The 24,989-nt window shown below is 41.7% G+C and overlaps 1 long non-coding RNA gene across 1 annotated transcript in view; it reads right to left on the minus strand.

Annotated features, from left to right (window-relative positions):
* The window catches only part of LOC106857213 (uncharacterized), a 280,912-nt gene extending 256,745 nt beyond the window's left edge, over nucleotides 1-24,167 (minus strand). Inside the window, exon 1 of the long non-coding RNA XR_015802218.1 lies at nucleotides 22,917-24,167. This is a non-coding gene — a long non-coding RNA (uncharacterized LOC106857213). The remainder of the gene's footprint in view (nucleotides 1-22,916) is intronic.
* Nucleotides 24,168-24,989: the final 822 nt, after the last annotated feature.

A 24,989-nucleotide genomic window follows, 5' to 3' on the forward strand; every position in this document is an offset into this window, starting at 1 on the left:
AGCAAGACACCGAGGGAAAATTATTTCTCCCAGACATCTTTGGGAACTCATATTTCTGCCAGGTGTACTCCAGGCTCAAAATACAACTGTCTAGTCTGCAAAGCCTTCCCATGGCCTTAGGACACCAGTCACCAAAAAGAAAATTGGATATGATTTTGCCAATAGGCTTCTCTGCTGAGAGAAACTTTTCATTTTTTGCATATACATAAATAATTTGGTTTTCAAAATGCACCTTCTAGCAAAAATAGCTGTCAAGTAGACAGCAATGAAAAGCTGTAAGTAACATCAAACTATGATTTACATTCACCAAACAGTTGGAGCTACTTAAGGATAGGCTCCAGCACAAGGAATTCTTCCTTCAAACAGAACTGAACTCAAGTAACACCTCAGGCGGTGAGAAGAATTTGCCCAAAATGTTGCCAAAACAGTCCCATGATCAAAACAAGACTTATCAAAATAGGTCTTTCAGGACAAAAGGCTCATCTCTTTGCTCCAGGCAGTCTGTCCCAGCAGTACCCCCAGAATATGCAGCAGAAAGCACAAGGTTCAGCAGGCACTCTGGAGATGGGGAAACTCACCGAGGTCAACAGCAAAGGGTGGCAGTGGCTTTCTCCAGGGCACCTCTTGAACTATCCACCCATATAACTTTAACCTAGTTTTCTATTTAAACTGATTTACATTTGTTTTACTTGCTAATGAACCTTCCAAAAGAGGACTGTAGACCCTAGGAATATTCTCCAGTTCTCTTGGTCTCGGGCCTTTTTCTGACTGCAGGTGTAAAAAAGCACAGGGTTTGGCCATCACTTGCATTTCAACAGCTATGGATCACACAGTTCCATATCACAGAAACTGTTCCAAATACTTAAAATATTCCCCCTCAAACCACTCAAGTTTAATTTTTCTCATGGAAGAAGAAAAAAAAAAGATTAAAAATAAAAGGCATGTTTCTTCAAACCAAAACACTGCCAGATCAGACACTGGCACACGTTCAGACCTAACATTTGTGAGGCTAGATCAAAGCAGAACCCCAGAACTAAAAGGCTAGGAATGAACAGGTCTGAATCTCCATGCTGTGGTTTTTTTTTTGAAAACCAATGTCGTTCCTACTGTGTACATTATTTAAAGGTAATGGGTAAGACATTTCCCAATGTAACAGGAGGGTGCAGGAGTGCAGCGTGCCCAGGAATCACACTCGAGCAGAACAGACCACCAAGATGGGAAGCAACAAGAAAGGCAACAAGTCAAGTAAAAAATGCTGAGAGCTGGAGAGAAAATTTTCTGCAAGGATTACAATGCCTCAGAAGGAGTGCTGGGAGCCTCAGGCAAGTGGTTACTTTGTCAGCCCATAAGCAAAACCCTGTTTTATTACTTGAACCATTGGAAGAGAGCTCCCTCTTCTACATCCCTGAAGATTATCTGCCCACAATTCACTTTGCACTTCTTCCCTCTGCCACCTCCTGTGCATAACACCAGTACAGTGCTGCAGCACAGGGACAGAGCTTGCAGAGACCTGCTCAGGCATTTTCAGTCTCAGTTCTGTCTGAAGCTGCTCAGAGCAGATTAAACATGCACTTGTAAAAACACCTGGGGTAAAATCTCAGCCCTGTCACATTAACAGCTCCCATGTTCAAAAGTTTGCTGGAGCTTTGCACAAAAAGAGGATCATGCACACAGTTTTTGGCTGTATACAGAGAAATAGGGAAATTTATTTCAGTCTATGGCCCCCAGATGGCTGGGTCTCTGTCCTAAACCATAGGCAAATAACATCCACAAAAACACCAGGGGATTGACCCACAACAAGGTGGCCTCCACCAGAACAGGGGGACTGAGGAAAGACTGACAACTGAGACCCTGTTGGCACTCAGCTGTCAGCTTCACATTATCTCTTTTAATATCATTTGAACACTGTTCTGCTGCCAAAAATGTGTGGAAATCTCAGAGGCTGAGGGCCTTGCAGCAAGGTCAAACTCATGTACAAAGTCAAACTTGATGCTGAACACTTGGAATTTACAGCCCACTGGCATGGGGCAACCTGCCAGCCACTCATAGGGTCAGGGACCCTCACCCCAATGGGACCTGTGGGAACTCCCAGTGCTCAGGGATCAGCTTCTCTGGAGACAACAAAAATCAAATACCATATTGAACCATCACTCCACCATAGTCCTACTCATTTCAAGAATTTATTTATTGGATGAGAGAAAGTGAAGAAAGCTCTCTTAATCTGTGAGGACCGTGAGGGGAAAAATAATCTGGTTTTGTCATTGTACACATTTGCAATTTGCTTTCCTCCTGTAGAAATGCAAGGGTCACTGCCTAGACAGTACACAGACCCAGGGGAAGGTGATTCAAAAGTGCTTTCTACTTTCTTTGCCTGAGCTCAGACGAAAGAGCAGCAAAGGAGAACAGATCATTTTGGCATCTGGGAAGAGTTGCAAAGGAGCATTGAAGGGTTCCCACCAAGGCTGTCATTCTCAAGGCCTCTCAAACCATGCTGAAGAAATACTTCATGACACTTGGAAAAGAAGATCAGCATATATCATGCATTTTATGGCAAACCTCGGTTAAGCAAATATGCCAGATTCAACAGTCCCATTGGGCTCTGTGTTCAGATTTTGTGGGTACTTCCAATTCAATACAGATTTACCCAATTCCCAACTTCAGGATAGACCAATCTTTTAGGAGATCTTAAACGTGGAGATTAGGTGGTCTATCTTGTGTAACTCAGCTAGACCTGTCATCAACCCCTTTGTAAAGACACAAACAAACCACATGTTTGCAGCACACTTGCCTTACCCTGCAATGTTGCCAGCCAAGGGTGAAAGCATGCCAGATATTTCCATCCAGCTGATAAATCAGAATCATTCTGCTTATAGAAAAATCAGCCAACTACAAACATAACTTAATTCCAGGTAGTTAGTGGTGGGCTGGGTGGACCAACAGAGCATCAGTACTGCTGTCCACACAAAAACATGTTTTAGCCAAGAACATTTTAAAAAGAAAAACCCTGGATGACACACAAGGAGCACCTACTTTCTGTGCATGATCCACTAAATGTATTGCTCCAGCTGATCTGTATTATATTTTGCATTTGTAGATTTATCTTAAAGGGCATTTATGAGTAAAAGAAGAAAAACCTGAAATAAGAGACTTTACTACTTCTCCTGTGAATAAGGGCCATTGCTTTTATTGAAATAAGGAGAAATCACTGTGCTAACACCAACAATGTATGAAAGCTAAAAGTCAGCTCTGGCAAGAGCAGAACTCTTGCTAAGAATTGAAAAACTTCAAATGTGACTAAAATGGGGTAAGGCCCGAGGTTTCCTAAAGCCACATCAGTACATGAGGAAATATTTAAATCCTGAATGTATCAAGGACAACTCTACAGTGTCTGGTTCTTTCTGATGTCTCTACCCTAAACACTTCAGCTATACCAATAAAAGCTACAACTAAGTTGAAAGAGTATTAAAGATGGGCTGGGTTTATCAAAATGAACAAAAATGCATGTTTATTTTCTGAAGTTTAAGGGCTATCCCTTGACATGTAACCATTGCAAAAATGCATAGCTCATCCCTTCTTTGATACAGTCTCAGCAGAGAGAGCTTTGTGTGATGTTCTGTTTCAGCAGGAAAGCTGCTAGCTGGTTGACAGGTGACCCCACAATGTGTGATGTCCTCAAGTGCCATTTCGTAGCCTTCACTGGCAAGTTACTACCAATAAGCCTGGTTCAGCCAGCTAGGTCTAACTCCAGGCCACAGACTGCCCTGTCACAGTCCTGCTGCACTGTAGCACAGCCTTGCTCAGGAGAGGTGGAGTCCTGCACCTGCCTCTGCAGCCAACCCAGGCCTGAAGCACTTTCACCTCTTCTGCCAAAGACCACTCCGTTGTAAATGAAGCACAGAGGTGATGCAGAGCCTGTCAATAACACCAAGGGCAAGCTGACAAGGGGTGAAAGTTGTGTCCCACTCACATCTGAATTTGCACAAATTGCTCTCTACAGAATTTTACTATTTAAGAAATGGTTCGACTTTACACTGTGAGCAACAAAAACCTTACAGATAGAGAGCAATATTTTCATTATCTGTTAGCTTTAGCTACGCATACCAAACAAAAGAGGACAACAACAACAACAAAAAAGGCTTGCAAGTTGAGGATGAAATAACAACAGAAAGACATGAGGGTAAAAATCCTAAACTTCCAACCTTCCTCTTTTAGTAAAGGAAAATCTTAACTCATACTACTTATTACTCCTGATTGTTCAGACTCACTGAGCCTGCGAACACATTATGAAATGAAAACTGTTTTATTCATACTTTCAATGAATTAGAACATAATACTCTGCCCAAATTCTTGGGTCACCTTCAGACGTAAAGGTCTCACCCTTGATGTCTAGAAAAACACAACTATTTTGCTAGCTGATATGAAACAGAGCTTCCAAAATGTTTGTGGCATGAACCTTAATAAAGCTGTGATAAATACGGTTTTCAGAACCAAAATAAATGCCACCCCTGGAATACTACGAAAACTCAATCTAAGAAAATTAACACATTTGTGTTAATCACACGCTAATACCTGTGATTAACACATATTCATCATATTCTACAGAAACAATGTTTCTTCTTTGGAAATACAGTGCTTTTATAACGATTATTGGGAGTCTGGGTATAAGCCTCTCTTCATCTTGATTACTTATTTCACACGCACACTCCTCCTACCAGTAAGTTCTAACACAACTTTTACATTCCGGGAGCGACTTGCAGCAGCAGCAGCATTTTCACCCGCGTGGCTGATGTCTATCATGTGTGCTTTGCTCTGCCTCTGAATTAATTTGGGAGTCCTGTGTGTGCACTGGGATCTCTTGCTTCAGCACACATGCCACTGGCTGTTTATGATAATGACAGGCAATGGTGCAGCTTCTGCTCAAAGGAGTTCCTGTTTCATGGTCCCGTACTAAGAGCCCCCTGGGGAAGTGACATGCCAGAGTTGAGTCACTCTCACAGTTCATCACTGCCAAAAGTAGCACGTCCCATGCTCCAGCCCTGCCTTTCTTCTCTTCATCCCAGCCATGCTAGCACACCCTTTCTCTTGCATCAAATTAATGTTCATTAGAGCCTTCACTGAGCTGATTCAGTTCATTAACCCAGGAGCAAACAATTCACTTTTTTGTCATGTTAGTTTTCTTCCAGGCCAGCGGGTTGAATCTGTTTCATGCGGGGTCTGACTAGCACTAGACATGCTGCTGGCCAGGGGCAGGGAAAGGAGCCACAAGAGCAGGATAGAGCCCTGGATACCCCAGCACAAAAGGACGTGATCAGCTGTAACATGTCGCTTTACCTTCAGCAGTGTGAGCCTGATGGAAGGAGGTTTCTTTGCAGCCAAAGAGTGAAACAGCTGCAGCTCCTCTCCTTGAGCCCTCAGCAGTATGCCATGAACCCTCAATGCAGCAAGGAAAGGCCCTGACAACCAACAGGGACACTCTGAACCTTATCTAATACCCTGTGGGCAGCCAAGGCAAAGAGTAAGTTTGATGCATTCATTGCAGTTGCTGGTGGTGAAGTACACGCTGCAGCTTTCTCTGCTTGCCCACGGCTAACAGTGTTAAGATTGCTTGTACTGATGGGGGCATTTCACCACCTGCAACCAGGTGGGGTTTTTGGGAAAAAAAAACAAAGCAAAACAGGTCTGTACAGAGTGAGAGATAAAGGAGATATTGGAAAGGTACAAAGTTTGTCATATTCCTAATCCTAAAGGCCTTCCTGTTTCTGTCCTTATTGCAGATCACCTGTGCTTCCCTGACTACTCCTGCTCCTTACCAGCATTTCAGACATTTCTTCCTATTTGCATGCCTCCTCATGCACAGATACCCTACCTAATTACCTTTATACAGCTCCTGCAGCCTGTTCATTTTATAAGGCCTCTAAGACCATTGCTCTACCATGCACATTTACAAGAAATCAACTACTAATTAATAGCCAGAAAGCAAAAAATCTTACGTTTGTATTTGCACATGAATACGTATCAAAATACATATACACTTAAGTATCTATAGTATATTTAATATTACTCTTTTCCCTCTCCCTCTATTCTTTGAACACCAGAGCAGCTAAATTCCTCTGGAGCTTAATTTCTGTGACTTGGAAAATGTCATTTTAAGGTGCAATGCTACAGTACACTTTGCCTAGTTTTGTCCAATTTCTTCACACAAAAAATAACACACATTACTGAACCTGACTGTGTGAGTCAACACTTCCTTCCAACAATGAAAGCGTTTTGTAAGTTTTCCTTGACAATAGCTAGGAGGGAAAGGTTCCTTCTCCACAGCTGTTTCTTGAAAACCTCCAGTACTCTACAATGACTGACAGACCTTTCAATAGAGGAGGTTGGACATTTATTCATCATGAATTGATCCAAGCCTTTGATAACCTGTTAAAAGGATGCAGTTGACTGCTTCAGTAAAGAGTCAGGATTTCAAAGACTGTAAAACAGTGGATATCGTAAGTATTTAACCCATTTCATCAAAAGCAGAGTTAGTCTGCATAACTCATTTGCTCAGTGATACATATTAGCCTTACACACACAATCTGACCTCCAACACATGTCAGCTTTCAGTTTGATTTCTGGCTTTACTTCCTACTGTGTTTTGCATCCTAAATGCATTGCTTGTAACTTCCCAATCAAAATGAGATCAATTTATTAAGCTTGTGCAAGCAGCTCCCTCAAAACCTTCTCCTATCACCACCACAGCATCCATGATACCATCAGTACTGGATAGAGTTAACATCTACAACAGAAACTTCTCCAAAACCCACTCTTACCACCTTTCAGCTCTTCAGTGAATAGAAACACTGCTGCTCTTCAGTGAAAACCCCTGCAGCTCTGAAAATCATGAAGGAGGAAAGCAGACAGGTCTCTTTACATTGTAAAAGAGGTCATGGTTCCCTTCCAATAACAGTTCCTGTACCCTTTGATATTCTATCTACTTTATCATTTCCCCCAGTTTTGCAGAATAGCAGCTGTCACAACAGAGCTCATCTTCTGCACTGCCTGTCACTGCATGGAGGGAGATGGGTGAGGAGGAGAAAACACTTGTTGGGAATCTTCAGCTTCCTTGGCAATGAGCGAAGATGAGTCAGTGCCTGAGCCGGGAGTCAGGGGTCACCCCCTCTGGGAGTCACCGCCTTGTTCAGTCCACTCGCAGCTAATCCCCCGTGAGTGGCTCTCGCCAAAAGATTTCTTTATCCCCTTGACTGAAAAAAAATAACAACAGAGTTAACAAGCCCAGTTAAAATCCATGACTCAGGCAAATCCTCAAGGATCAAGTGGGGAGTGGGAGGGAACATAAACTAATCCGAGAGTCCAAAATGTCTTTTGCCAAAGCCTTTTAAAAAACAAAAACTTCACAAAACTTCACTAGGGTCTCCTCGTTAGTGGCGATTACAGGGGAGGCATTTCTTTCTTTCTTTCTTTCTTTCTTAACTAAGAATCTCTTCCCAGCAACACAAACAAGAGTGCCCATTGACATGGTGCAGTGCTTTCTAATCCATCTGAGCAGCTGGCTTTGTATATCTTTTATACATACTGATGGAGGAAAAAGGAAGGCTTCTTGGGGAGAAGAGCCTCTGTCTCTTCAGTGAAAATACTTGTTTTACTGCTGGATGGCCTGCAGTGTCCCTGGGGAATAGATACAATTCTTTTTCTTTTATAGAAGCATTTTACAGTACATAGTTTTGACTATCAGCAGTGACTCACAGAAGTTATGAGGGATAATTTTCTACTTTGTCCCCCAAGAGAAGATTACAAACATCTCAGACGTTGGTTCTGCCACTAGTTTTCAAATCTGCAAACATCAGTCCAGGTTTCCTGAGGTTAAAATAAAAGCCCTAGTGATGTCACTTAATTTCAGTAGATGTCTCACAAATGAGAACAACCTAGGGCAGCATGTACACAAGAGTGAGCAAAAGCTTCCTATGTACAGAAGGGTCTGGATATACCTGGGAGTTGCCTGCAATAGCAGCTCACAGTGTTCATTTCCTAGGCCTATCTAAGGGGTCCAGTGTGGGAGAGAGAAACGCTCAGCTGCTGTCACAGCTCTCAGTGGTTCCTAGCTTGCACCAGCACCATTGCAACAGCTCAGAGTTGCAGGAAGCAAGCACTTCCCTCCATTCCCTGTCCCTGCCATGTGACCCCATGTGCTCCCAAGGGCACCATCTCCAGCACTTACTTTTTCTTTCACAGAGCAAATAACAGCCAAAAAAAAATCAACCAAGAAACCAGACAAAAAAAAAAAAAAAAAAAAAAAAAGAAAAAAACCCAACAAAACAAAAAGAAGAGCTGTCATTACTACAATAGGTGAGAATGAGCACTTACAAGGCACAAGCCTTCTCATCACAGTCTAAAACTTACTCGTGAGGGCAAGAGGAGGGGCAGGCACTGATCTCTCCTCTCTGTGGTGACCAGTGACAGGACCCAAGGGAATGGCCTGGAGCTGTGTAAGAGGAGGTTTAGGTTGGATATTACAAAAAGGTTCTTCACTCAGAAGGTGTTTGGGCACTAGAACAGCTCCCCAGGGAAGTGGTCATAGCACCAAACCTGACAGAGCTCAAGAAGTTTTTTGGACAATGCTCTCAGACACATGATGTTATTCTTGGGCTGTCTTGTGCAGGGCCAGGGGTTTGACTCAATGATCCTTGTGGGTCCCTTCTAACTCAGCATAGTCTGTGATTCCCTTTTTGTAGAATTATTACTCTCTTTTGGCTCAAGCTACCTTACAACACAATGTCCCAGGATCTGCCTTTACCTTCCTACTCCAAGGCCTTAGTCCCCTATCACTCTCCTCTCTCAAAACACTTTCACTGTTGGCTTTCCTGTCCTATTGTCTGCACAAGTTCTCCCATTTTTATTTTCATTTTTCAAATGCCAACATACAAGCTATAGCAGCAGTGTTGGACCCAGTATAGTTCTTTTTGCTGAATATTAATACTTGTGAAAAACAAAATTACACTTCACTTTCAAAACTTTTATAGGGATTCATATGTTCTGAGTTTCCACAAAACTCGGGAATATTCACTGAAAACTGGTACAGAGCTCTGAGCAAATTAATACTTGGTATTACCTGAAGCAAATGAATTTGAAATTTTACACTGGGTAATGTAGCTTTTCCCCCACAAATCATCCATTTTATCTACTCAGTTAGCTTCAGTGAGCTGAATTTTTGGTGAACTTCAATTTTTTTGTTTCTTTGTATGAATCATATCAAATAACATGAATGTTTTTCCCCTTGCTGTCTTGTTTATACTTCGTTTTATTTCCCACGCTATGCCTTTTAAATTAAAGATATTTTCTCTGTTTTGCTTCACAGATGAGAGCAGAAAATTTTCCAAACCATCATTTCTTTAGCCCTAATTTGAGGGGCACAGGTGCAGGTGCTGTAAGGGGCAGCACCAGGAGGTGCTGTGGCAGTGCAGAGCTCTTAGAGCAGGTGCAGGATGAGGCTTGGAGTCAACAGTTCCCTGTTTTGTCAAATGCTCTTAGGATTCACAGTGGTGTTTTGACCAGCTTCCATAACCTCATGCCTACATGAGAGCCCTTCTCAGGCACAGCTTGCACAGAGCCCCCAAAGCAGTGCAAAGCTTTCAGCAGTGCACACTTGGCAAAGCTAATGCAAACACAGCCTTTATGAGCTCCAAAGATGTGAGTCAGAGCTCACCTCTTTCTGCAGACTCCTTTCCCTCCCTTCTCATCAGAAACATTTCCATCGGCCTACTGGTGAAAGATATTTTCTAAAGCAAAAGATGTTCAGATTTTGTGTTGCATCTGTCAGGGCCGTTCTGCCTAAACATCAGAAACAGCACAAGAAAAATTGCTTTGAAAGTTGTTAGCAAAGGAAATTTTAACTTTATGAGCAATTAAAAATGCATGTGATTACTGGTCCGTATTTTCAAAGAACATATGTGCATATCTATAGTAAAACAATAGGGAGGCATGACTGAGAGTTAGCATTTAATCCTAGAAACTTTGAAAAATAGTTCAGTCATTGTTTTGGAGGTCCCAATCCTTTCCAGAGTTGACAGCTCCAAGGATAAAGCCACTTAGCCTTGTTTAATGCAGGAATGAAACAACATGGGGAAGCACTGCACAAGACAGCCTGGGCAAAGATACACATCTTCTGGGAGCAGTCTAGCTATTCTTTTCCTCTTAAGCCAGTTTCCCCTCAAAGCTGTGAGTAAAGGAAACAAAAAGTTGGATCGACTTAAGACTTTTTAAACATAACTAGGCTCCTTCATTTTTCATGCCTTTCATTTGCTGGGGCTTTGCAATTTGCCTTCAACCTCCCCGCTGTGAAGTCCTCAGTCAAGTCAAACCTGTTTGCCCTTTGTGTGTGTGCGAGTGCCCTTAGACCCAAACTCAGCCAACAGTTTAGAGTAAACAGACCTACCCAGGGAGGAGCTGGAATTTGAACTGCAAATCATGTGTCCCAAACAATTACTCCCTCTCCAGGTGAGGGAATGCAGCAACATTTCTGGTGTCTAAGCAAATTTCTCCGCAGCAGTTTGCAAGATGGGAGATCAGTCTTTTTTCATCACAGGCAGGGCAGTGCCTTAGAGAGACTCACCAACAAAAAAACCTGCTTAGCTAACTAGTCTGCTCCTTGATGCTTACCTACTGCTGATTTGATGAGCTAATATTTTAAGAACAGTGGGTTCATCCTGGAACCACCCTCTTACCTCAGTGATTATGTCTAAATCGTTCTGCCGAGTGTCTTACATAAGACTTGCATAAATGATGCATTCTGCTTCTGGTAAATTTAGTTGCTCTAACTAAAGAGGAGTACCACACTGTAAACTTCCCAAACTGCAGAGCTCCAGATTGACCAAAACTGCACTGTTTGACACAGTGTTCATCCTGTGACTGATCTTTCAAAGGAGATTAAACCTAGGCAAACTATTGAAAAGCCTGAGCAAGCTGAGACCTGGCAACAAAGGCAAACACAAGCACAAAGGAATCACATAGAGGAAAGAAAAGGGTAGGAATAAATAAAGGAGAGTGATAATCTCACTCCATCTGAAAGAGCAGAGACCAGACACAGACCTGAGCATGGAGGGGTTTTAGTATGGAACACCAAGATCTCTTCCCTCTACCTCCTCCTGTCACCACCACTGGTTTAGGGATGCTCAGATCTGGACCTGCGAACTCATCTGCTAAATATGCATGTCCTAATTACACTGGATAGTCCACTCATCTCTTGACCACATAATCTAAAATGTAAATGACAGGTCTCAGATAAAGGCTACCTATTTGTGAAAAGAGCATGTCCCATGCAAGACCTGCACATCCTGCTCCCCACAGGAAAACATCTCTCTTCTGCATTGACTTAGAAGATTTCTCTGAAGACAGGTCAGGGTGGTGGAGGCTGAGAAGGATAAGCTACATAATTGGTGTGGAGGGGTATCAATTCCAGGCTGTAAACTGGAAGACAGCTAACTTCAGAGAGCCCCATTAAAACCCTAGGTACTAATCATTATTTCATTTTTTCTGACTCTTTTTTCAAAGGCCAAGGATTCAGGCTTTGTATGCAGAGAAATGCAAGGAGATAGTGTACACAAAATACACAGCCTACATTTGTCATACACATCCTGTTATCCTTAAGTCAGAACCCAATGACACTTTGACTATCACACAGAAAACATGCATGACCTCCTTTATGTAGAGTATGTACAGTGTTACTTAAAGCTTATACTAAATCTGTAAGAAAGGTGGCCATTGGGACTAAAAGAAAAATAAAAAACAAAGCAACCCATGAAACTCACAGTGGTTGAGAAACACACTAATGAAGGTGGATGGTGCAACCACCATTTTCCTCCCTTGTCATTATGAGGCAGTTCTTATTACATGATCACATACTGCCTAGACTCCTGCCTCGTTCACTGCATAATTATAACAAAAAGGAAGGTAAAGGTTTTAACGTGAAATGTCTTGGAAGCTTGATGTAGGAGCTTTGCATATAAGACATATAGCACAATTTACACAGACACACAGTCAAAGCTAAAAAGCATGTCTTAAGCACCAGGTATTTTATTTGATGTGACTGGCCTGGTTATATAACAGGGGGCCAACCTGGGAGAGGCACAAACTCAGGATCTCGATTTGCTTGTTGTCGGCAGGTGCTACGCTGTGTTGTGACCTGTTCCAGCCACACCTATAATCACACAAGGAGCAACAGGTAACTCCTGAGATTGCCTTTTATCTTTAATCGCTTCCTGTTCACACTTCATTCTGCAAACACCTCCTGTCAGGATTATTGCTGTTTATTTCCCATGAATATCTAAGAATATCATTCATCCCAGCAATAAAGGTTTCCATGCACTGAGGCATGCTTCAGAAGTGGCCTACAGTATTTCCTAAAAGGTTACTTGACTGACTTGTTGGTTGGGAAAGTAAACAGGAAGACCGACATTGTCTGTCATAAAAAGCAACAGTAGAGATCACTGAAGCAGTTACTCCAGTGTCGTTTTCTAGAAATTAAAGTCTCCTACACAGTTGAGCTCGTCTAGTGAGGTCTCACTAGTATGAGACCAATCTTGAAACTTAGTCAGGCTGACTTGTTTCTTCTTACAAATACTTGGATGAGACACAGTTACAGATTTTAGATAAACTGCATCTGTCATTAACTACTCAGACACAATATTTCTAACAGATGATGGTTTTATTTAGTTTACGATCCTAACTGCACAGTACAAAAACTGAGTCATACCACAGCCTCTTAGACCATATCTCCTTCTCCCACCTACACATAATGATACTTAAATGGTCAGCCTAATTGCTTTCAAGATGGTCCCAAAGAGCCCAGTAATTAACTTCTCCCTCATGGAGGGCCTGCAAGGTGTCTGCAGCACTAAGTCCCATCACCCGTGCTACATCCCACCACACCACCAACTCAACAGATGGACATCACTGACCTTCAGGAAATGTTTAAAAAACATTTTAAAATACCAGATTCTGTTTAGGAGGTCACATGCAAAGTTATATCAGGGTATTTAAAGATCTGAAAACAACACCTTTTTAACTGAGAAGTAGTCATAAAGAGAGAAATAGGCAAATGAGGGCACACTAATTGAAACCATCAGAAAGTTACCCTGAAACAAAGGGAAAAAGGACTGTTTCTTGCACTAGTTAATATTCAGCTGTTGGAGCACTGCCACAGGTTACTGCAAATGTCAGTGCTGAAAGGAGTCCAAAAGCAGCTGCACCAAGCCAGGTAAGAGAGATCCATCAAGGGCTACTAAGCTCAAGGACACCAGCTTCAGCGCCAGAATGCAACACACTACTGAAAACTGGGAGAGTTTCACTGGAAGGAGTGTCCTAAGTCTGTCCTTCTCTTTTAGCTCATTACTGAGCACTGTCAAAGGCAGGATAGCAGGAGGAATATTATCATGATGCCCATTAAGCAAGGGTTCCCAAGTAAAGCTTGTCTTTCCACCAGTCTTCATGCACTTCCTGTCTCCACTGGACCAGACACAATTGTGATAACCTCAGCCCTGGAGAAGGACTGCCAACAAATAGTGTCAAAATGACAGACACTGGACATGCTAGAGCCTGCAAAGGTCAGCATTCAGGCCCTGTTCAACATCTCCATCAGCTCCACAGAGTCTGACCAGTGAGAATTATTCTACATCTTCCATTTCACACACTCTTGATCTCATTCTTTCTCAAGTCACAGTTTTGCCTTTGACCAGACTCATCTGCTCCCTAGGATAACAAAAGTAACACTTCATCCTCACAGCACTATGAGCACTTTCCAGTGTTGCTTTTTTTCTTCTTCTGTTAAAAATGTCCCACTTTATAATCAACATAAGCTGGAGTAGTTTTGACTGCTGTGTGGAGCTTCCCCTACTGCCGTTACACAGTTTCATAACTGAGACTTCTCTGCCTGAGTCAACTTAAAACTACTGAAAATGTCAACTATTTCAATATTAACTATTGCCAGAAATAGTCACATTGCTTTCAGACAATCTTACTTTTGGCAGACACCCCTTGAATGCAGAAACTGTAGAATTTTTAAGTCTATACCTGTCCTTCATCTTCATTAGTATTTGATAAAACTGGTTATTGCCTAACTCAATAATGAGTTGCAATTATACCTTTAAGAGACTTTCAAAGAGCCAGTCCTCTCCCAGTGTGTAAACTCTTCATTTGTGTATAAACTGGCTACATTCTGCCTTATCCCTTGCAAAAATGTACTTAGTATTTACTCTTGATGACTCCACCTTCTTCCACTTTCTGATGGGATCAGCATTCCATATAGTCAAGGAATAAGGAGAGCTACATATAAATAGCACATTGCCTATTTACCCTTACTTTATGGGTGGCACATTAGTATTCTCTTTATCATTATGCCATGAATGAATGAAAGATAGAAAAAGATTGCCATATATACACCATTCATCTAATTGTGGAGATGCTGCACACAGTTGCTTTGTGCAGAAGAAAGAGATGTCAGACTTTGTTAGTGCTTCCAGAAGGAACAGAAAAATGATGGTCAGCAACTTTGGGAAAGAATCTCTCATTAATGACCAAGTGGTGATTCTTCTGGATTACTACGAGAGCAAAATGTATCTGCAAACAGAATACAGAGAACCAGGATGAGCTGGAGTACACCAAACACTTATTCTTTTACAGGATTCAGGCAGCCAACAGACTCTAAACTGGAACATTTTTTTATTAAACTTCCCTTTAGGAAGCATCTTCTGAAATGGTGGGATCTCAGCCTACAGATAGGATCTTTGTCTAACACCTCATCGTGTAAGATATCAATACAGATTTTTAAAGATTGCAAGTAACTCAACCTGTAGGAAAAAATACTGTCAGCAAAAATTTTGTCAGCTTTTGCCTAGCTGGTTGGTTCAATATTTTGGTAGACACATTTGACTTCCACAGTGTGCTCCCTACCTTGTCTCATGCAGTAGGAATTTGAAAACCCAGAATGCTTAATGGCTTGTTTTAACTGATGTCACCAAGATATACAAACACCTCTTTAAAATAGTGCCCTGAGAACAGAACAAAAATCAATCCTTTCCATGTGAAAACTGACTTCTCTAGATTTTCTTTCAGGCAGCAGAGTTCTTGTGTCCTCTTCCTGTAAAAGAAAGAAGGACACAACCCAACCTAGAGGCAACGTTTCCAAGCATGTTTCCTTTCATTTTGGATTAATCCTTAGAGCAGGCTTTTATATGCTCTGGAAAACGTATGCTGCTGTAACTTTGCAGCTGCTGCTGGCTGTAGCAGCCCTGTCTGAATCCAGTCCAATGTAGGTCACCAAGAGTCAGTGCTGGAACAAGCACTTCTTCGCTCTTAGAATTGCATCATCAAGTCAGTTCCCAGCAGAGTGTCTTATCACTGATCATCTGGGGACAGAGATTTTTGTTCATTTGCCAGATGGAGTTTAGTAGAGCAAGAACTTTCTGGAATACATGAAGGAGAGGAAAGCTATGTGTGGCCTTCTCTCTCATTTTTGTTTTTACTGAAAAGTAAAGCAATCACTGTTAGCTTTGCAGGACGATCCTCAGGGTTATCCACAAAACCAAGGAACCTCAAGTAAGTAAAGGTCTAAAATAAAACAAAAACCAGTAACAAATGCATTGTTTTCTCTTGCTTCTAACACAATACATCCCACTAAGCCCCTAAACCCAATACTGAATGTATTTAATTGTGATTATTCTGAACACAAGATTACCGGAGCCAGAAAATGTCTTGGACTTGGATCAACAATTGTTTTCCATTTTGAAAACTTCACAATGAACATGGCTGGAGACTTGGCTTCCTCTCCCTGAATGAAACCCAACATCAGCTCTGGGTCCCAAGAGTCCCAAAACTGAAGTGACCCAGATGCTGCAAAGGTCAGTGCAACCAAGCATCACCACTGATTTTACTATTTTTGCTATCATAATGTCTTTAGTTCCGAGCCAGGATCCCTACTGCACTAATGAACGTGCAAGTCATCTTGAAAAAGTAGTCCTTGCACCAAAGACCTTCCAGTACAAGTTTTAGCAGGCTCTATCAACTACACAGAACCAGCAAGGGGGGCAGGAGGGACCCGGTAACCCAAACACAAGCACATACTGGCACAATAAGCATTAGTCATGGCTTACCACCAACTAATCACACAAAAAAAATATTTTCCAGTAACAGTTCTCACTTTTACCAACAAGAGACCCAACAGAGCATGTTTTGTTGGTTTGGTTTTTTTTACTTCTCCGTACTCTCAGTACAGAACCACCTACAGACAGAAAACCCTTCTCTTTTATACTAGCACCATGACATTTTACTGCATCTTGTGCACTGGGCGGGGGGTGGGGGGGAGGTAAACCATGGCAAGCCAATCAATTAGATGCAGACTGGCCTTTCTTTTCATAGTGAAAGGGTTTTATTTTTTTCCCCTAAGAGTGAGAAGACTCCAAAACTTGTTCTTATAAGGAGGTGTCAATGAGGTCTTTTATGTAAAAGCTGAGGGCAAACCTACAGTTCTCAAAAGCACACTAATTTTTCCTCTCCCATGCTTTGTTCTGAGCCTGCTGCTCTAAGTGCATTCACCAGACCAGCTTTTATTAATAAGATTTAGTACTCTGCACAATAGTTCAGAAAGAGTGGGTGATCTTCTCTGTGCTATTTATTACTTTACTAAATTTGAGGAGTGCTCAGCTTATCTGCTTATGCTCCCAAGGTTCCTGCTGGGTTGGAAAGGCAAGCCACCAGTGACGGTACAAGGTGCAGTTCCAAGCACAAGGCTCCAAAGAGGGGCTGTGAACACATCCTGAGAGCTCTTCTCCTGATGGGACATGAGCATAGCAGACTTTTTGCTTTTTTGGCTTTTTTTGCTTTTTTTTTGGCTTTGCTCAGCCAAGGTCTGCCTCGTGCTGGCTGGAGGCACTGTAGCTGTGCCTGAGTGATTGAGTCCACCACTTTTTGTTCCTACCTCAGGCTGGGAACTGCAGAAAGGGGTTGTCCTTTAGCTCCTCTAGCACAGGTTCAGACCTCTGGAATTGCTGGATCCTGAAGCAGATTTTAAAAATGTAGAAGGAAAGACTGGACTCACCTTGAAAAGTCATGTTATTATAACACACAAGCTTCTATCCTCTATTAAATTAGAGGGGCCTTCTAATTATTAAAGTACCTTTTCCATTTCTCCCTAAGCTGAGAAATACTAGGTGAGCTAAGCAAAGTAAGTGGATTCATGTGCTCTAAAAGCACACCATCCAAGCAGACATGAATCCTTTTTCCATTCAAAGCAAGGCATTGTTTGTGAGCTATGTATTCCCCTATGGTCACAGTGCAAGAAAAACATTCATTCTGTCTTTGACATGATACTATAATTCTCCGGGCTTCCTCACTATAGTGGGTTCAGGGTAAATTCCCCATTTGTCCTGGCCTCACAGTTCCCAACAAATGAGTCCTGGAATGACAGAACACCATTTCACTGAACTAACTAGCTGCTTTTGGCTTTCTTCTCATTTTGCCCCTGTAACACAGGGCCTTTTATCTTGGGGCTGTCTCCTCCTGGGCATGCCTCCAGCTTGCCTTAGTGCCTGCTGCACATGAGCACTGTCTATGCAATATCAGCATTGCTTTAAAAGTGTACCAAATGCAGGAAAACAGATCCTTTCTCTCCCTCCCACCCCCCTTTTTAATAAGAATTTTTCCGTGTGGTTAGAGAAATAACATCTGGAATTACTGAAGGCTGCCAAAATCGGAGAATGAAAACAATGAGTTGAGTCACACTTGAACCTGCCAACTTCATATAATTCAGACCTTCTTGAAGCAGTTTGAAAGGGGGGGGGAAATGAAAGAAAATGGTTTAGTTAGCTTTTTACAATGCAAATTTTTTAAATCTGCTGATGTCAGTTACAGAGTTGTCCCAGTCATAGCACCATGGTGTGGGCATCCTTAGAGCACTCTGATATCACAATATTTCTGTATTTCATCAATACATATGAAACAGCAAATCAAGGTTTCTCTTACTAAGCAGTGACCCACTGAGCTAGTGGAATCTCACCCAGGAAGAGATGCTGACCCTCACTGGACATTTTTACTCCGTCCCACAATGCAGTGCAGAGAATCTGAAATTGTCCTAAAAGTCCCTTCGTTTTTCACACCGCACTTATGAACAGTACTGGCATGCTCTGTACACTTTAAAATGGTTGCATACTGTTCCAATGTAGTCTCTGTAAAAGATCAGCTTCTGTCTGATGCCCTAACCCTTATTAAAGGCATTACATTTCTCTGTCTAGTCCAGGAAGGACCTTCAAGTGCTTCTATGGTCTGAATTTTTCACCTCTTTTCACTTCAAGGAGTTATGCTGTGCCAGCACACAGGCCCACCAATGCTGCACTGCCAGGACCCATAGAATGGAGAGTTAATCTCTTTAATGAAACAGGAAACTCAGGTGATACAAAACACCAGCAAAATATTTTGTGAAAAAAAATTACAAATATGAGTCAAGCCAGGCAGCCTGAGTAGTCTTTCATGGAATTTAAATGCAAATTTAAGTGTGTCAGGTGAAGGAAGAAAAGAGCAAATTGGAGCCTTGCCTATATGAGAGAGAAGACCAGCAAAGCACAGCAATCAATAGACTGCAGAAAAGTATTTGTAGCAATACTTTGGGAAAAATCTAATAAAGAGCTCTGGATAACGTGTTTAGCTAGAAAGAAGTACATTCAGCCAGGAAACTTTCTACTGCTGATTAATACATAACATGTTCAGGGATTTATAGATATTGTTTGTAATCTGTCTGAATCCAAGACATACCAAACTTCATCATCCATCCATTTTTTTTTCTCCTTAAAGAAACCACTCCAAAGAGTTAAATGAAGCTGACTGCTAGTTCAAGCGGGGTTGCATAGTTCATATCTAGGCAAAGCACAAGAAATTATTATCAATCCTGTGTGGTATCATCTGACAATGGAAAAAGATGATGCAGAGTCATGCAAGATTACCACAGGCGATGTTACATGCTCAGCATGAGAGCAGCTATAGTAGCAACCCTTTTACAAAAGTACTTTTACTGGTGTTTCAAAAAGCCCTTAGACACAACCCATTATAAGTTATACTAACGTTCCCCTTGTCTGACCTTATCTTGCTGCTATTGTCACTATTACTCCCATGGCAGGTGACACTCATAGCAGCTTTCATAGCAGTATCCCAGCGTGCTAATTCCACCCTGGCTTCACCAGCCCGTTACTGGAAGGCACCCACTCCCCTCCTTTCATTTCTCAAAAGCTGCCATTTCATCAGGCTATGACAAGGTACTTTCTGCACAGCTATCACAGTCCCTTTTCCTCAGTGCAAACCTACTGGAAATTCTTATCAAGCTTGCCCACTCCATTGTTCCACACTATCATGTGTTATCGGAGAAGTCACTGCACATTTAGCACGTGTCAGCTTTTTTCTTTTCACTAAGTCCCCTGGCAACAGTTCCAGTAGCTCCCCTGCCTCAAAGGCTTTAAACAGTCCTACCAAGATGGCTGAGCAGCTAGAGATCCACTAACACAATTCCATTATGTGGCTAGACCTTTCTTCCAGGATAAGGCAGGGTAAGACTCAGTAATTAGCTTAAAAGCCTTCAGAAACAGCAAACTGAAAGAACCCCTTCTGGTTTAATATCAGAACAGGAATGTCTACAAGATGTGGCTACACTGATTTAGTTTTACTCTTTTAAATTTGCTCCTTATCTTATACCAAGAGGTTTCCCATTTAGACAGTGTTAGGCTGCTAAATGGTTCTTAACCACCCACTATTTTGTACTTATTAACTTACTGTCATTTAACATAAAATGCTTAGGCAAACCATGAGAGAGATCAGAATTCTGATCCTCATATTAAAAAGAAAAGGGCTCCAGGCATTAGATTGTGAAATATGATTTCCCAGGATATATTAAATTCTGGGTTAGTGTTCTTTTTTGATATCACAAAGTCAAACCTCATTTCATAAGAGGGCACTTCAACATGCTTTGCATACAGCATGCTTTCCCTTGATAAAGGCTCTGTGCTGCAGCAAACTTGGAATTTGATCAGAACCTCTGGTGCACCCAGCAGTGGGTGTGGAGGAGAGCAAAACCCACACCACGAACCTCATCTCACAGAAGTTCCTTAGATAGTTCTACAACAAACACAAACAAGAGGAACGAGCCAAGGGGCTCAGCAGAAAGCATCACAGGCTTGAATTTTGCTGCAGGAGGGACTGCAGATGCAGAGCCTAGCTGGTACAGCACACATCACCCCCGTATTAGCATGTTAACTGTATTTCTGCAAGAGCCACAGCAGAATGGCAAACAAAGCATGCATTTGGGACCATTGGTAACCAACAGGGTACTCAGGCCTGAAGCTTTTCACGTACTATCTGTCTAACTACAGAAGAACTGTTGAGAAATACTTCTGACCAGAACCTAGTTGCAATATTTTGTTTGGGACCCAGAGATTCTCACGGAGTTTCAGAGGGAAGTTCCCCTCAGTCCTCATGGTCTTGCATAATTTGTTCACGTGTTCCTTTAGCTTTAGCATATTTCAAAGTGAAGCACGGGTTGAAACACAAAAGCACAATTGTTTACAAGAAAACGTACCATGACTGATGTTATTAGAGATTAACAGGAGGCTGCATAGAGAAGGAAATCTGGGAACAACATGGAAAGAGTGCCCTCATCATCTAGGGGTAGACAAATTGCCAAAATGTATCACCAACCACTCTAAATTCCTCCTCCTTCTCTGCTTGGCCACATAGTTGTCCAGAAGCAGAAGGTTCCTGAAGTTAATGGCACTATTCTGAGGTCAAGAGAGTAGGTTTTTCCCCAACAGGCTTAAAGTGAAGGTTCACCACAGTTAGTCTGACTTTTAAATTTATTACTTCGATTGTGCCACACTCTGAACCAACTCCCTGTATAGGTGGCTGCTCAATTTGCAGGCTGACAGAGCCACATGTTAAGTAAGCCCCTTCACAGGGCTATCCTCATCTGATTGCAATTGCTGAACAGGGGCAGCTGAGCCAAGGTTGACATGGTCAAGAGCCTTGCACCATTCTCCAGCTTGCCTGAAGTTGGAGCATCCTCCCTGATACACACTGCTACACCACCTGCACTCCAGTGAGATGGTGCTGGCAGAAAGCTCTAGCTTCTATCCTGCAAATATCTGCTCTTCCTTGGCAGAAAACCTCCCTGTTACATGACCTGGTCTTGCTCTAATGCAGTGGATGTGGCTGGGTATTTTCTGTGTTCCTCCCATTGCAAGCTTTGAATAGACCAAAGTGAATTTTCAGGACATCCTTATCAGCAGGTCATGACTTATGGCAAAAAGAAAGGTCTCCATAGCAGACCATATGAAGAACATAAGGGATAATGCCAGGCTTGCCCAGAAGTCAGCAACACTGATGGTTTGTTGCAGAGCACTCTAGAATTGGACTCTGGACAGTAGACTTTAGTAACTACTTAGCCAAAGATCCCTGTATCTTCTAGATCAATTAATATATTTACTGAAAACTCTCACAGGTAATATAGATAAAATGCAATAATATGAGATTATTTATATTTTATTAACATCATTTTTAAATTAATGAACTTCACTGTGTTTTGTAACAAATTAAGACTCTTCAATATTAATTCTTGTAAAATGAATTGCAAGCCTCATCTCCAGTGACATTTTATCTCCTTCTTTCACCTTCCCATATAGAAGAGTGCTTTGTAAATTGTGATTTTCTTATCACACAGTTCTTTTATTTGTTACAACTCATTTTGATGGATACCTTGATGTGTGATTTTATACTTGCTTTTTAAAAAAAGAACACATGCAGCATCAGAAATTTACTTATATTTAGCAATTGTTCAATTGCTTCTTCCTGTGTTTCAAGCTTCCCATTGCCTGCCCTTACTGAAGAAAAGGAGGGGGAAGGGAACATTTATGAGCATCATCAGGTTCGGTATTCTTTGTCAGCCTATGTTTAGTCTGAAAGAAAACATGGGACAGTGTAGATATGTCTCTCTCTCTTCCTTTTAGTAGTCTCCACCACTGAAAAATAAGAGTATTTCCCAAGGAAAAATTATCATTGCCAATTAAACTGGCATCACAGTCTTGTCAGCTGAGCAAACTACTCTGCTGTAAGTTGTGCTGTTCTAAGAAATCACAAGGTCTTTGTTAGTGATTCTGCAAAAGTGGCTCAAGTTGCCATGTACACAAAAACACCACATTAGTGACTGCAATAATTTCTCAGGTTTAAAATCTTTTTTAGCCAATATCCATGGATGGAAAAGTAAACTATGAGAGGAACTAAGTAATTGTTTAACAAAGGGTTAAGTGAAAACATCAGAACAACACAAAAAGCTTTTAGTTCATTTTTTGTGAAGAGTAGCTATTCAGAGAGCAATGCAAGATAAAAAAACCCAAAACCCAAACAACTCTGTAAAATATTCATGTTTCCACCCAACTTCTTGTAAGAACATTTTTAAAGCATCTTGCAGGCTTTACAAGCATTTGGTGTCAGTGCTTGTCAGGGCCTTTGTATCAAGCAGGTGTTTTACCGTGAATTGAGTACAAATCTCATTTTGATTACCCATTTTTAGTAATTCTTATGTTATTTCTGGAGTTTCTTAAAACCTTGCAATCCAATGAGATGAGCTACTCAGCTTTTGTTTGGGGAGTGGATGTAGAAAGATTGTTTCTAAACAAATACAGCTCTAGCCTTTGTGGTTGTGGCAAATAATTTAAATACATGATCAAGGGTGCACCTCCAGAACCTCAAATGCACAGGAAAAAAAAAAAAAAAAGGTGGGTTTTGAATTTATTTAACTATAAAGATGGGTTTCACAATGGGAGGACATAGGGTATAGAGCACAGCTATAAATCAGAACCTCTCAAGTGCCATGAAGCAAAGCAAACTGTACTTACCTCACCCTCAGCCTGACACTGCAGCCTGAAGATACAATAGGCAGTGGTATCCTATATCAGCCTGGCTCTGCTTCATGGCTAAGCAACCCAGCCTTTTTCATTCTTTTGCCTAAATTCTTTTCACTCTCTCCAGAGACAGCTCAGATACAAGACACTAAAACAAAAGAGCAGAGAGTATTATAACAAGCTTCAGCAAACAGGCTTTTGCCTCTAAAACTACACACAAACACTTTGGGCATATAACAGTCTCTTTTCCATCAACTAGTACATCACCTTCATTTACCTGAAGTGTGGAAGATAATGTATTTTGAGAAAAAAAAAAAAAAAAAGGCAGGAGTGGGAGGGGAGGCAGAATCTCTATGTATAAGCTCCTTTCAGATAAACAGCATACTTATGTTGCATCTGGGACAATTATGGAACTTTCCTCAAGATATTAAAAATAATTCAACAATTTATTTCTGTATCATGGTTAATGTTGTGTAATTATTACTGAAAGGTAACTGCATCACCAAGGAGACAACATACAACAATGCTAGTTTGTAGTCAGGTGTCCAATGGGTCTGTAGCTCCTTTCACGATAATGGAAATAAGAAGAGCTGTCATTATTCACTGAAATCAAAGCTCACAGACACCTTTAATGCATGCCAGTTTTAGATTCAGATCAGATTTTCCTGAAACTTAGCCTCCTCCTATATCCAGTGGTCAGCATAGTCCTCCTGACTGTCAAGAAGTTTGAACCGTATGTTAAGACTGAGGGGAAAAGTGTCTGGGAGGGTTAAAACAGATTAGCAAGGAACTGTGAGGTGATGAATGGAGCCTGCCCCTACAAGTCCTCTAGGTTATCTTCATCTTCATGCCCACTGGGGACTGACTCACAGGTGTTTTAGGAAGAAGCAGCTGCCTGCTTTGTGACATTTCAGCTTTTGCCTCCAGGTTGAGAAGAGTTTATGGGATGAGATACACAACAGAGAGGAGACAGTCGGCTGGAGATATCAAACTGCATTTGCTACATCCAACATAGAGCTCGTCTGGCAAGTGAGGAGAAAGGTTTCCACATTTCAAACTCAAAAGGAGACCAGCCCCATCCCACTGACAAAGGGCAGAGATTCTGAAAGGTGAAATGCACTTAAAGTAAGTTAATGCCATTAGTGAATTTAGCTCATGAAAGCTGCTTGACACGGGCTGACATTTCTGGAGAAGGACATTCTCCAGTTGCAGGGCAAACGAAACAGGAGGAGGCATTGCCCAGCTTCCCCCTCTGCAGGTCGTAGGGCAGAGATGGAGGGTGGGAAGGTGCACGTGAAAGATCCTGCCCAGCACTGAGCAGGGCCTTCACATCACGTATCCATGCACGGTATCACTCGTGCCTTGCTCCACACCAAGCCCCCTCAGCCCTGCCTGCTGTGGTGAGAAGCACACAAGAAAACTGCATACCAATTGAGAATACTTATTTTCTCAGTGTAGTCTGAACCAGTGAATTTGAATTTAAGCTTAATTTAAAGCAATGGATTGAGAAATCAGCATAACTTAAAGGGAACTCTAGAAGTTGTATGAGTTTCTTATAAATTAGTCAGCCACCAGAAGTCATGGCAGTATTTATGTAAGCAATATCACACTTTTTGATGGAGTTTTCCTTCCCACAAGCATAAAAAAGACTCAGCATAGCTGCTAGTCAGAAGACAAACCCAGAAGATAAGAATCTGAGCTTGCCTTGCCCCATACTAATCAATATGGTATTATCCTGCCTTCTAAGATAAATTGGAGAAAAAGTAAAAATTGTCATTATTCCAATCTGATACATGGCAAGTCTAAGGTATGAGAAAAGAGAAAAAGAGAGAGACAGAAAAAGAGAGAGAGAGAGAAAACTATAGGCTGAGTTTTTAAGATAGTACTGAACTAGCACTATCTGCAGCCATAATCGATAAAGTTTCCCAGTCATATAGTTTTGCAGTTTTACTGTTACCTTTGTCCTAGGAAGATTACTTTATCTGCGAGTCAATAGTAACACAAATTTTTATGAAGCAGGGGACAAAATCTGAGCAAATTCTCCCTTCCCCCACCCTTACTCCCACC

This window comes from Sturnus vulgaris, chromosome 3 (assembly GCF_052056855.1).
Source record: "Sturnus vulgaris isolate bStuVul1 chromosome 3, bStuVul1.hap1, whole genome shotgun sequence".
In the NCBI taxonomy this organism is placed as follows: domain Eukaryota; kingdom Metazoa; phylum Chordata; class Aves; order Passeriformes; family Sturnidae; genus Sturnus; species Sturnus vulgaris.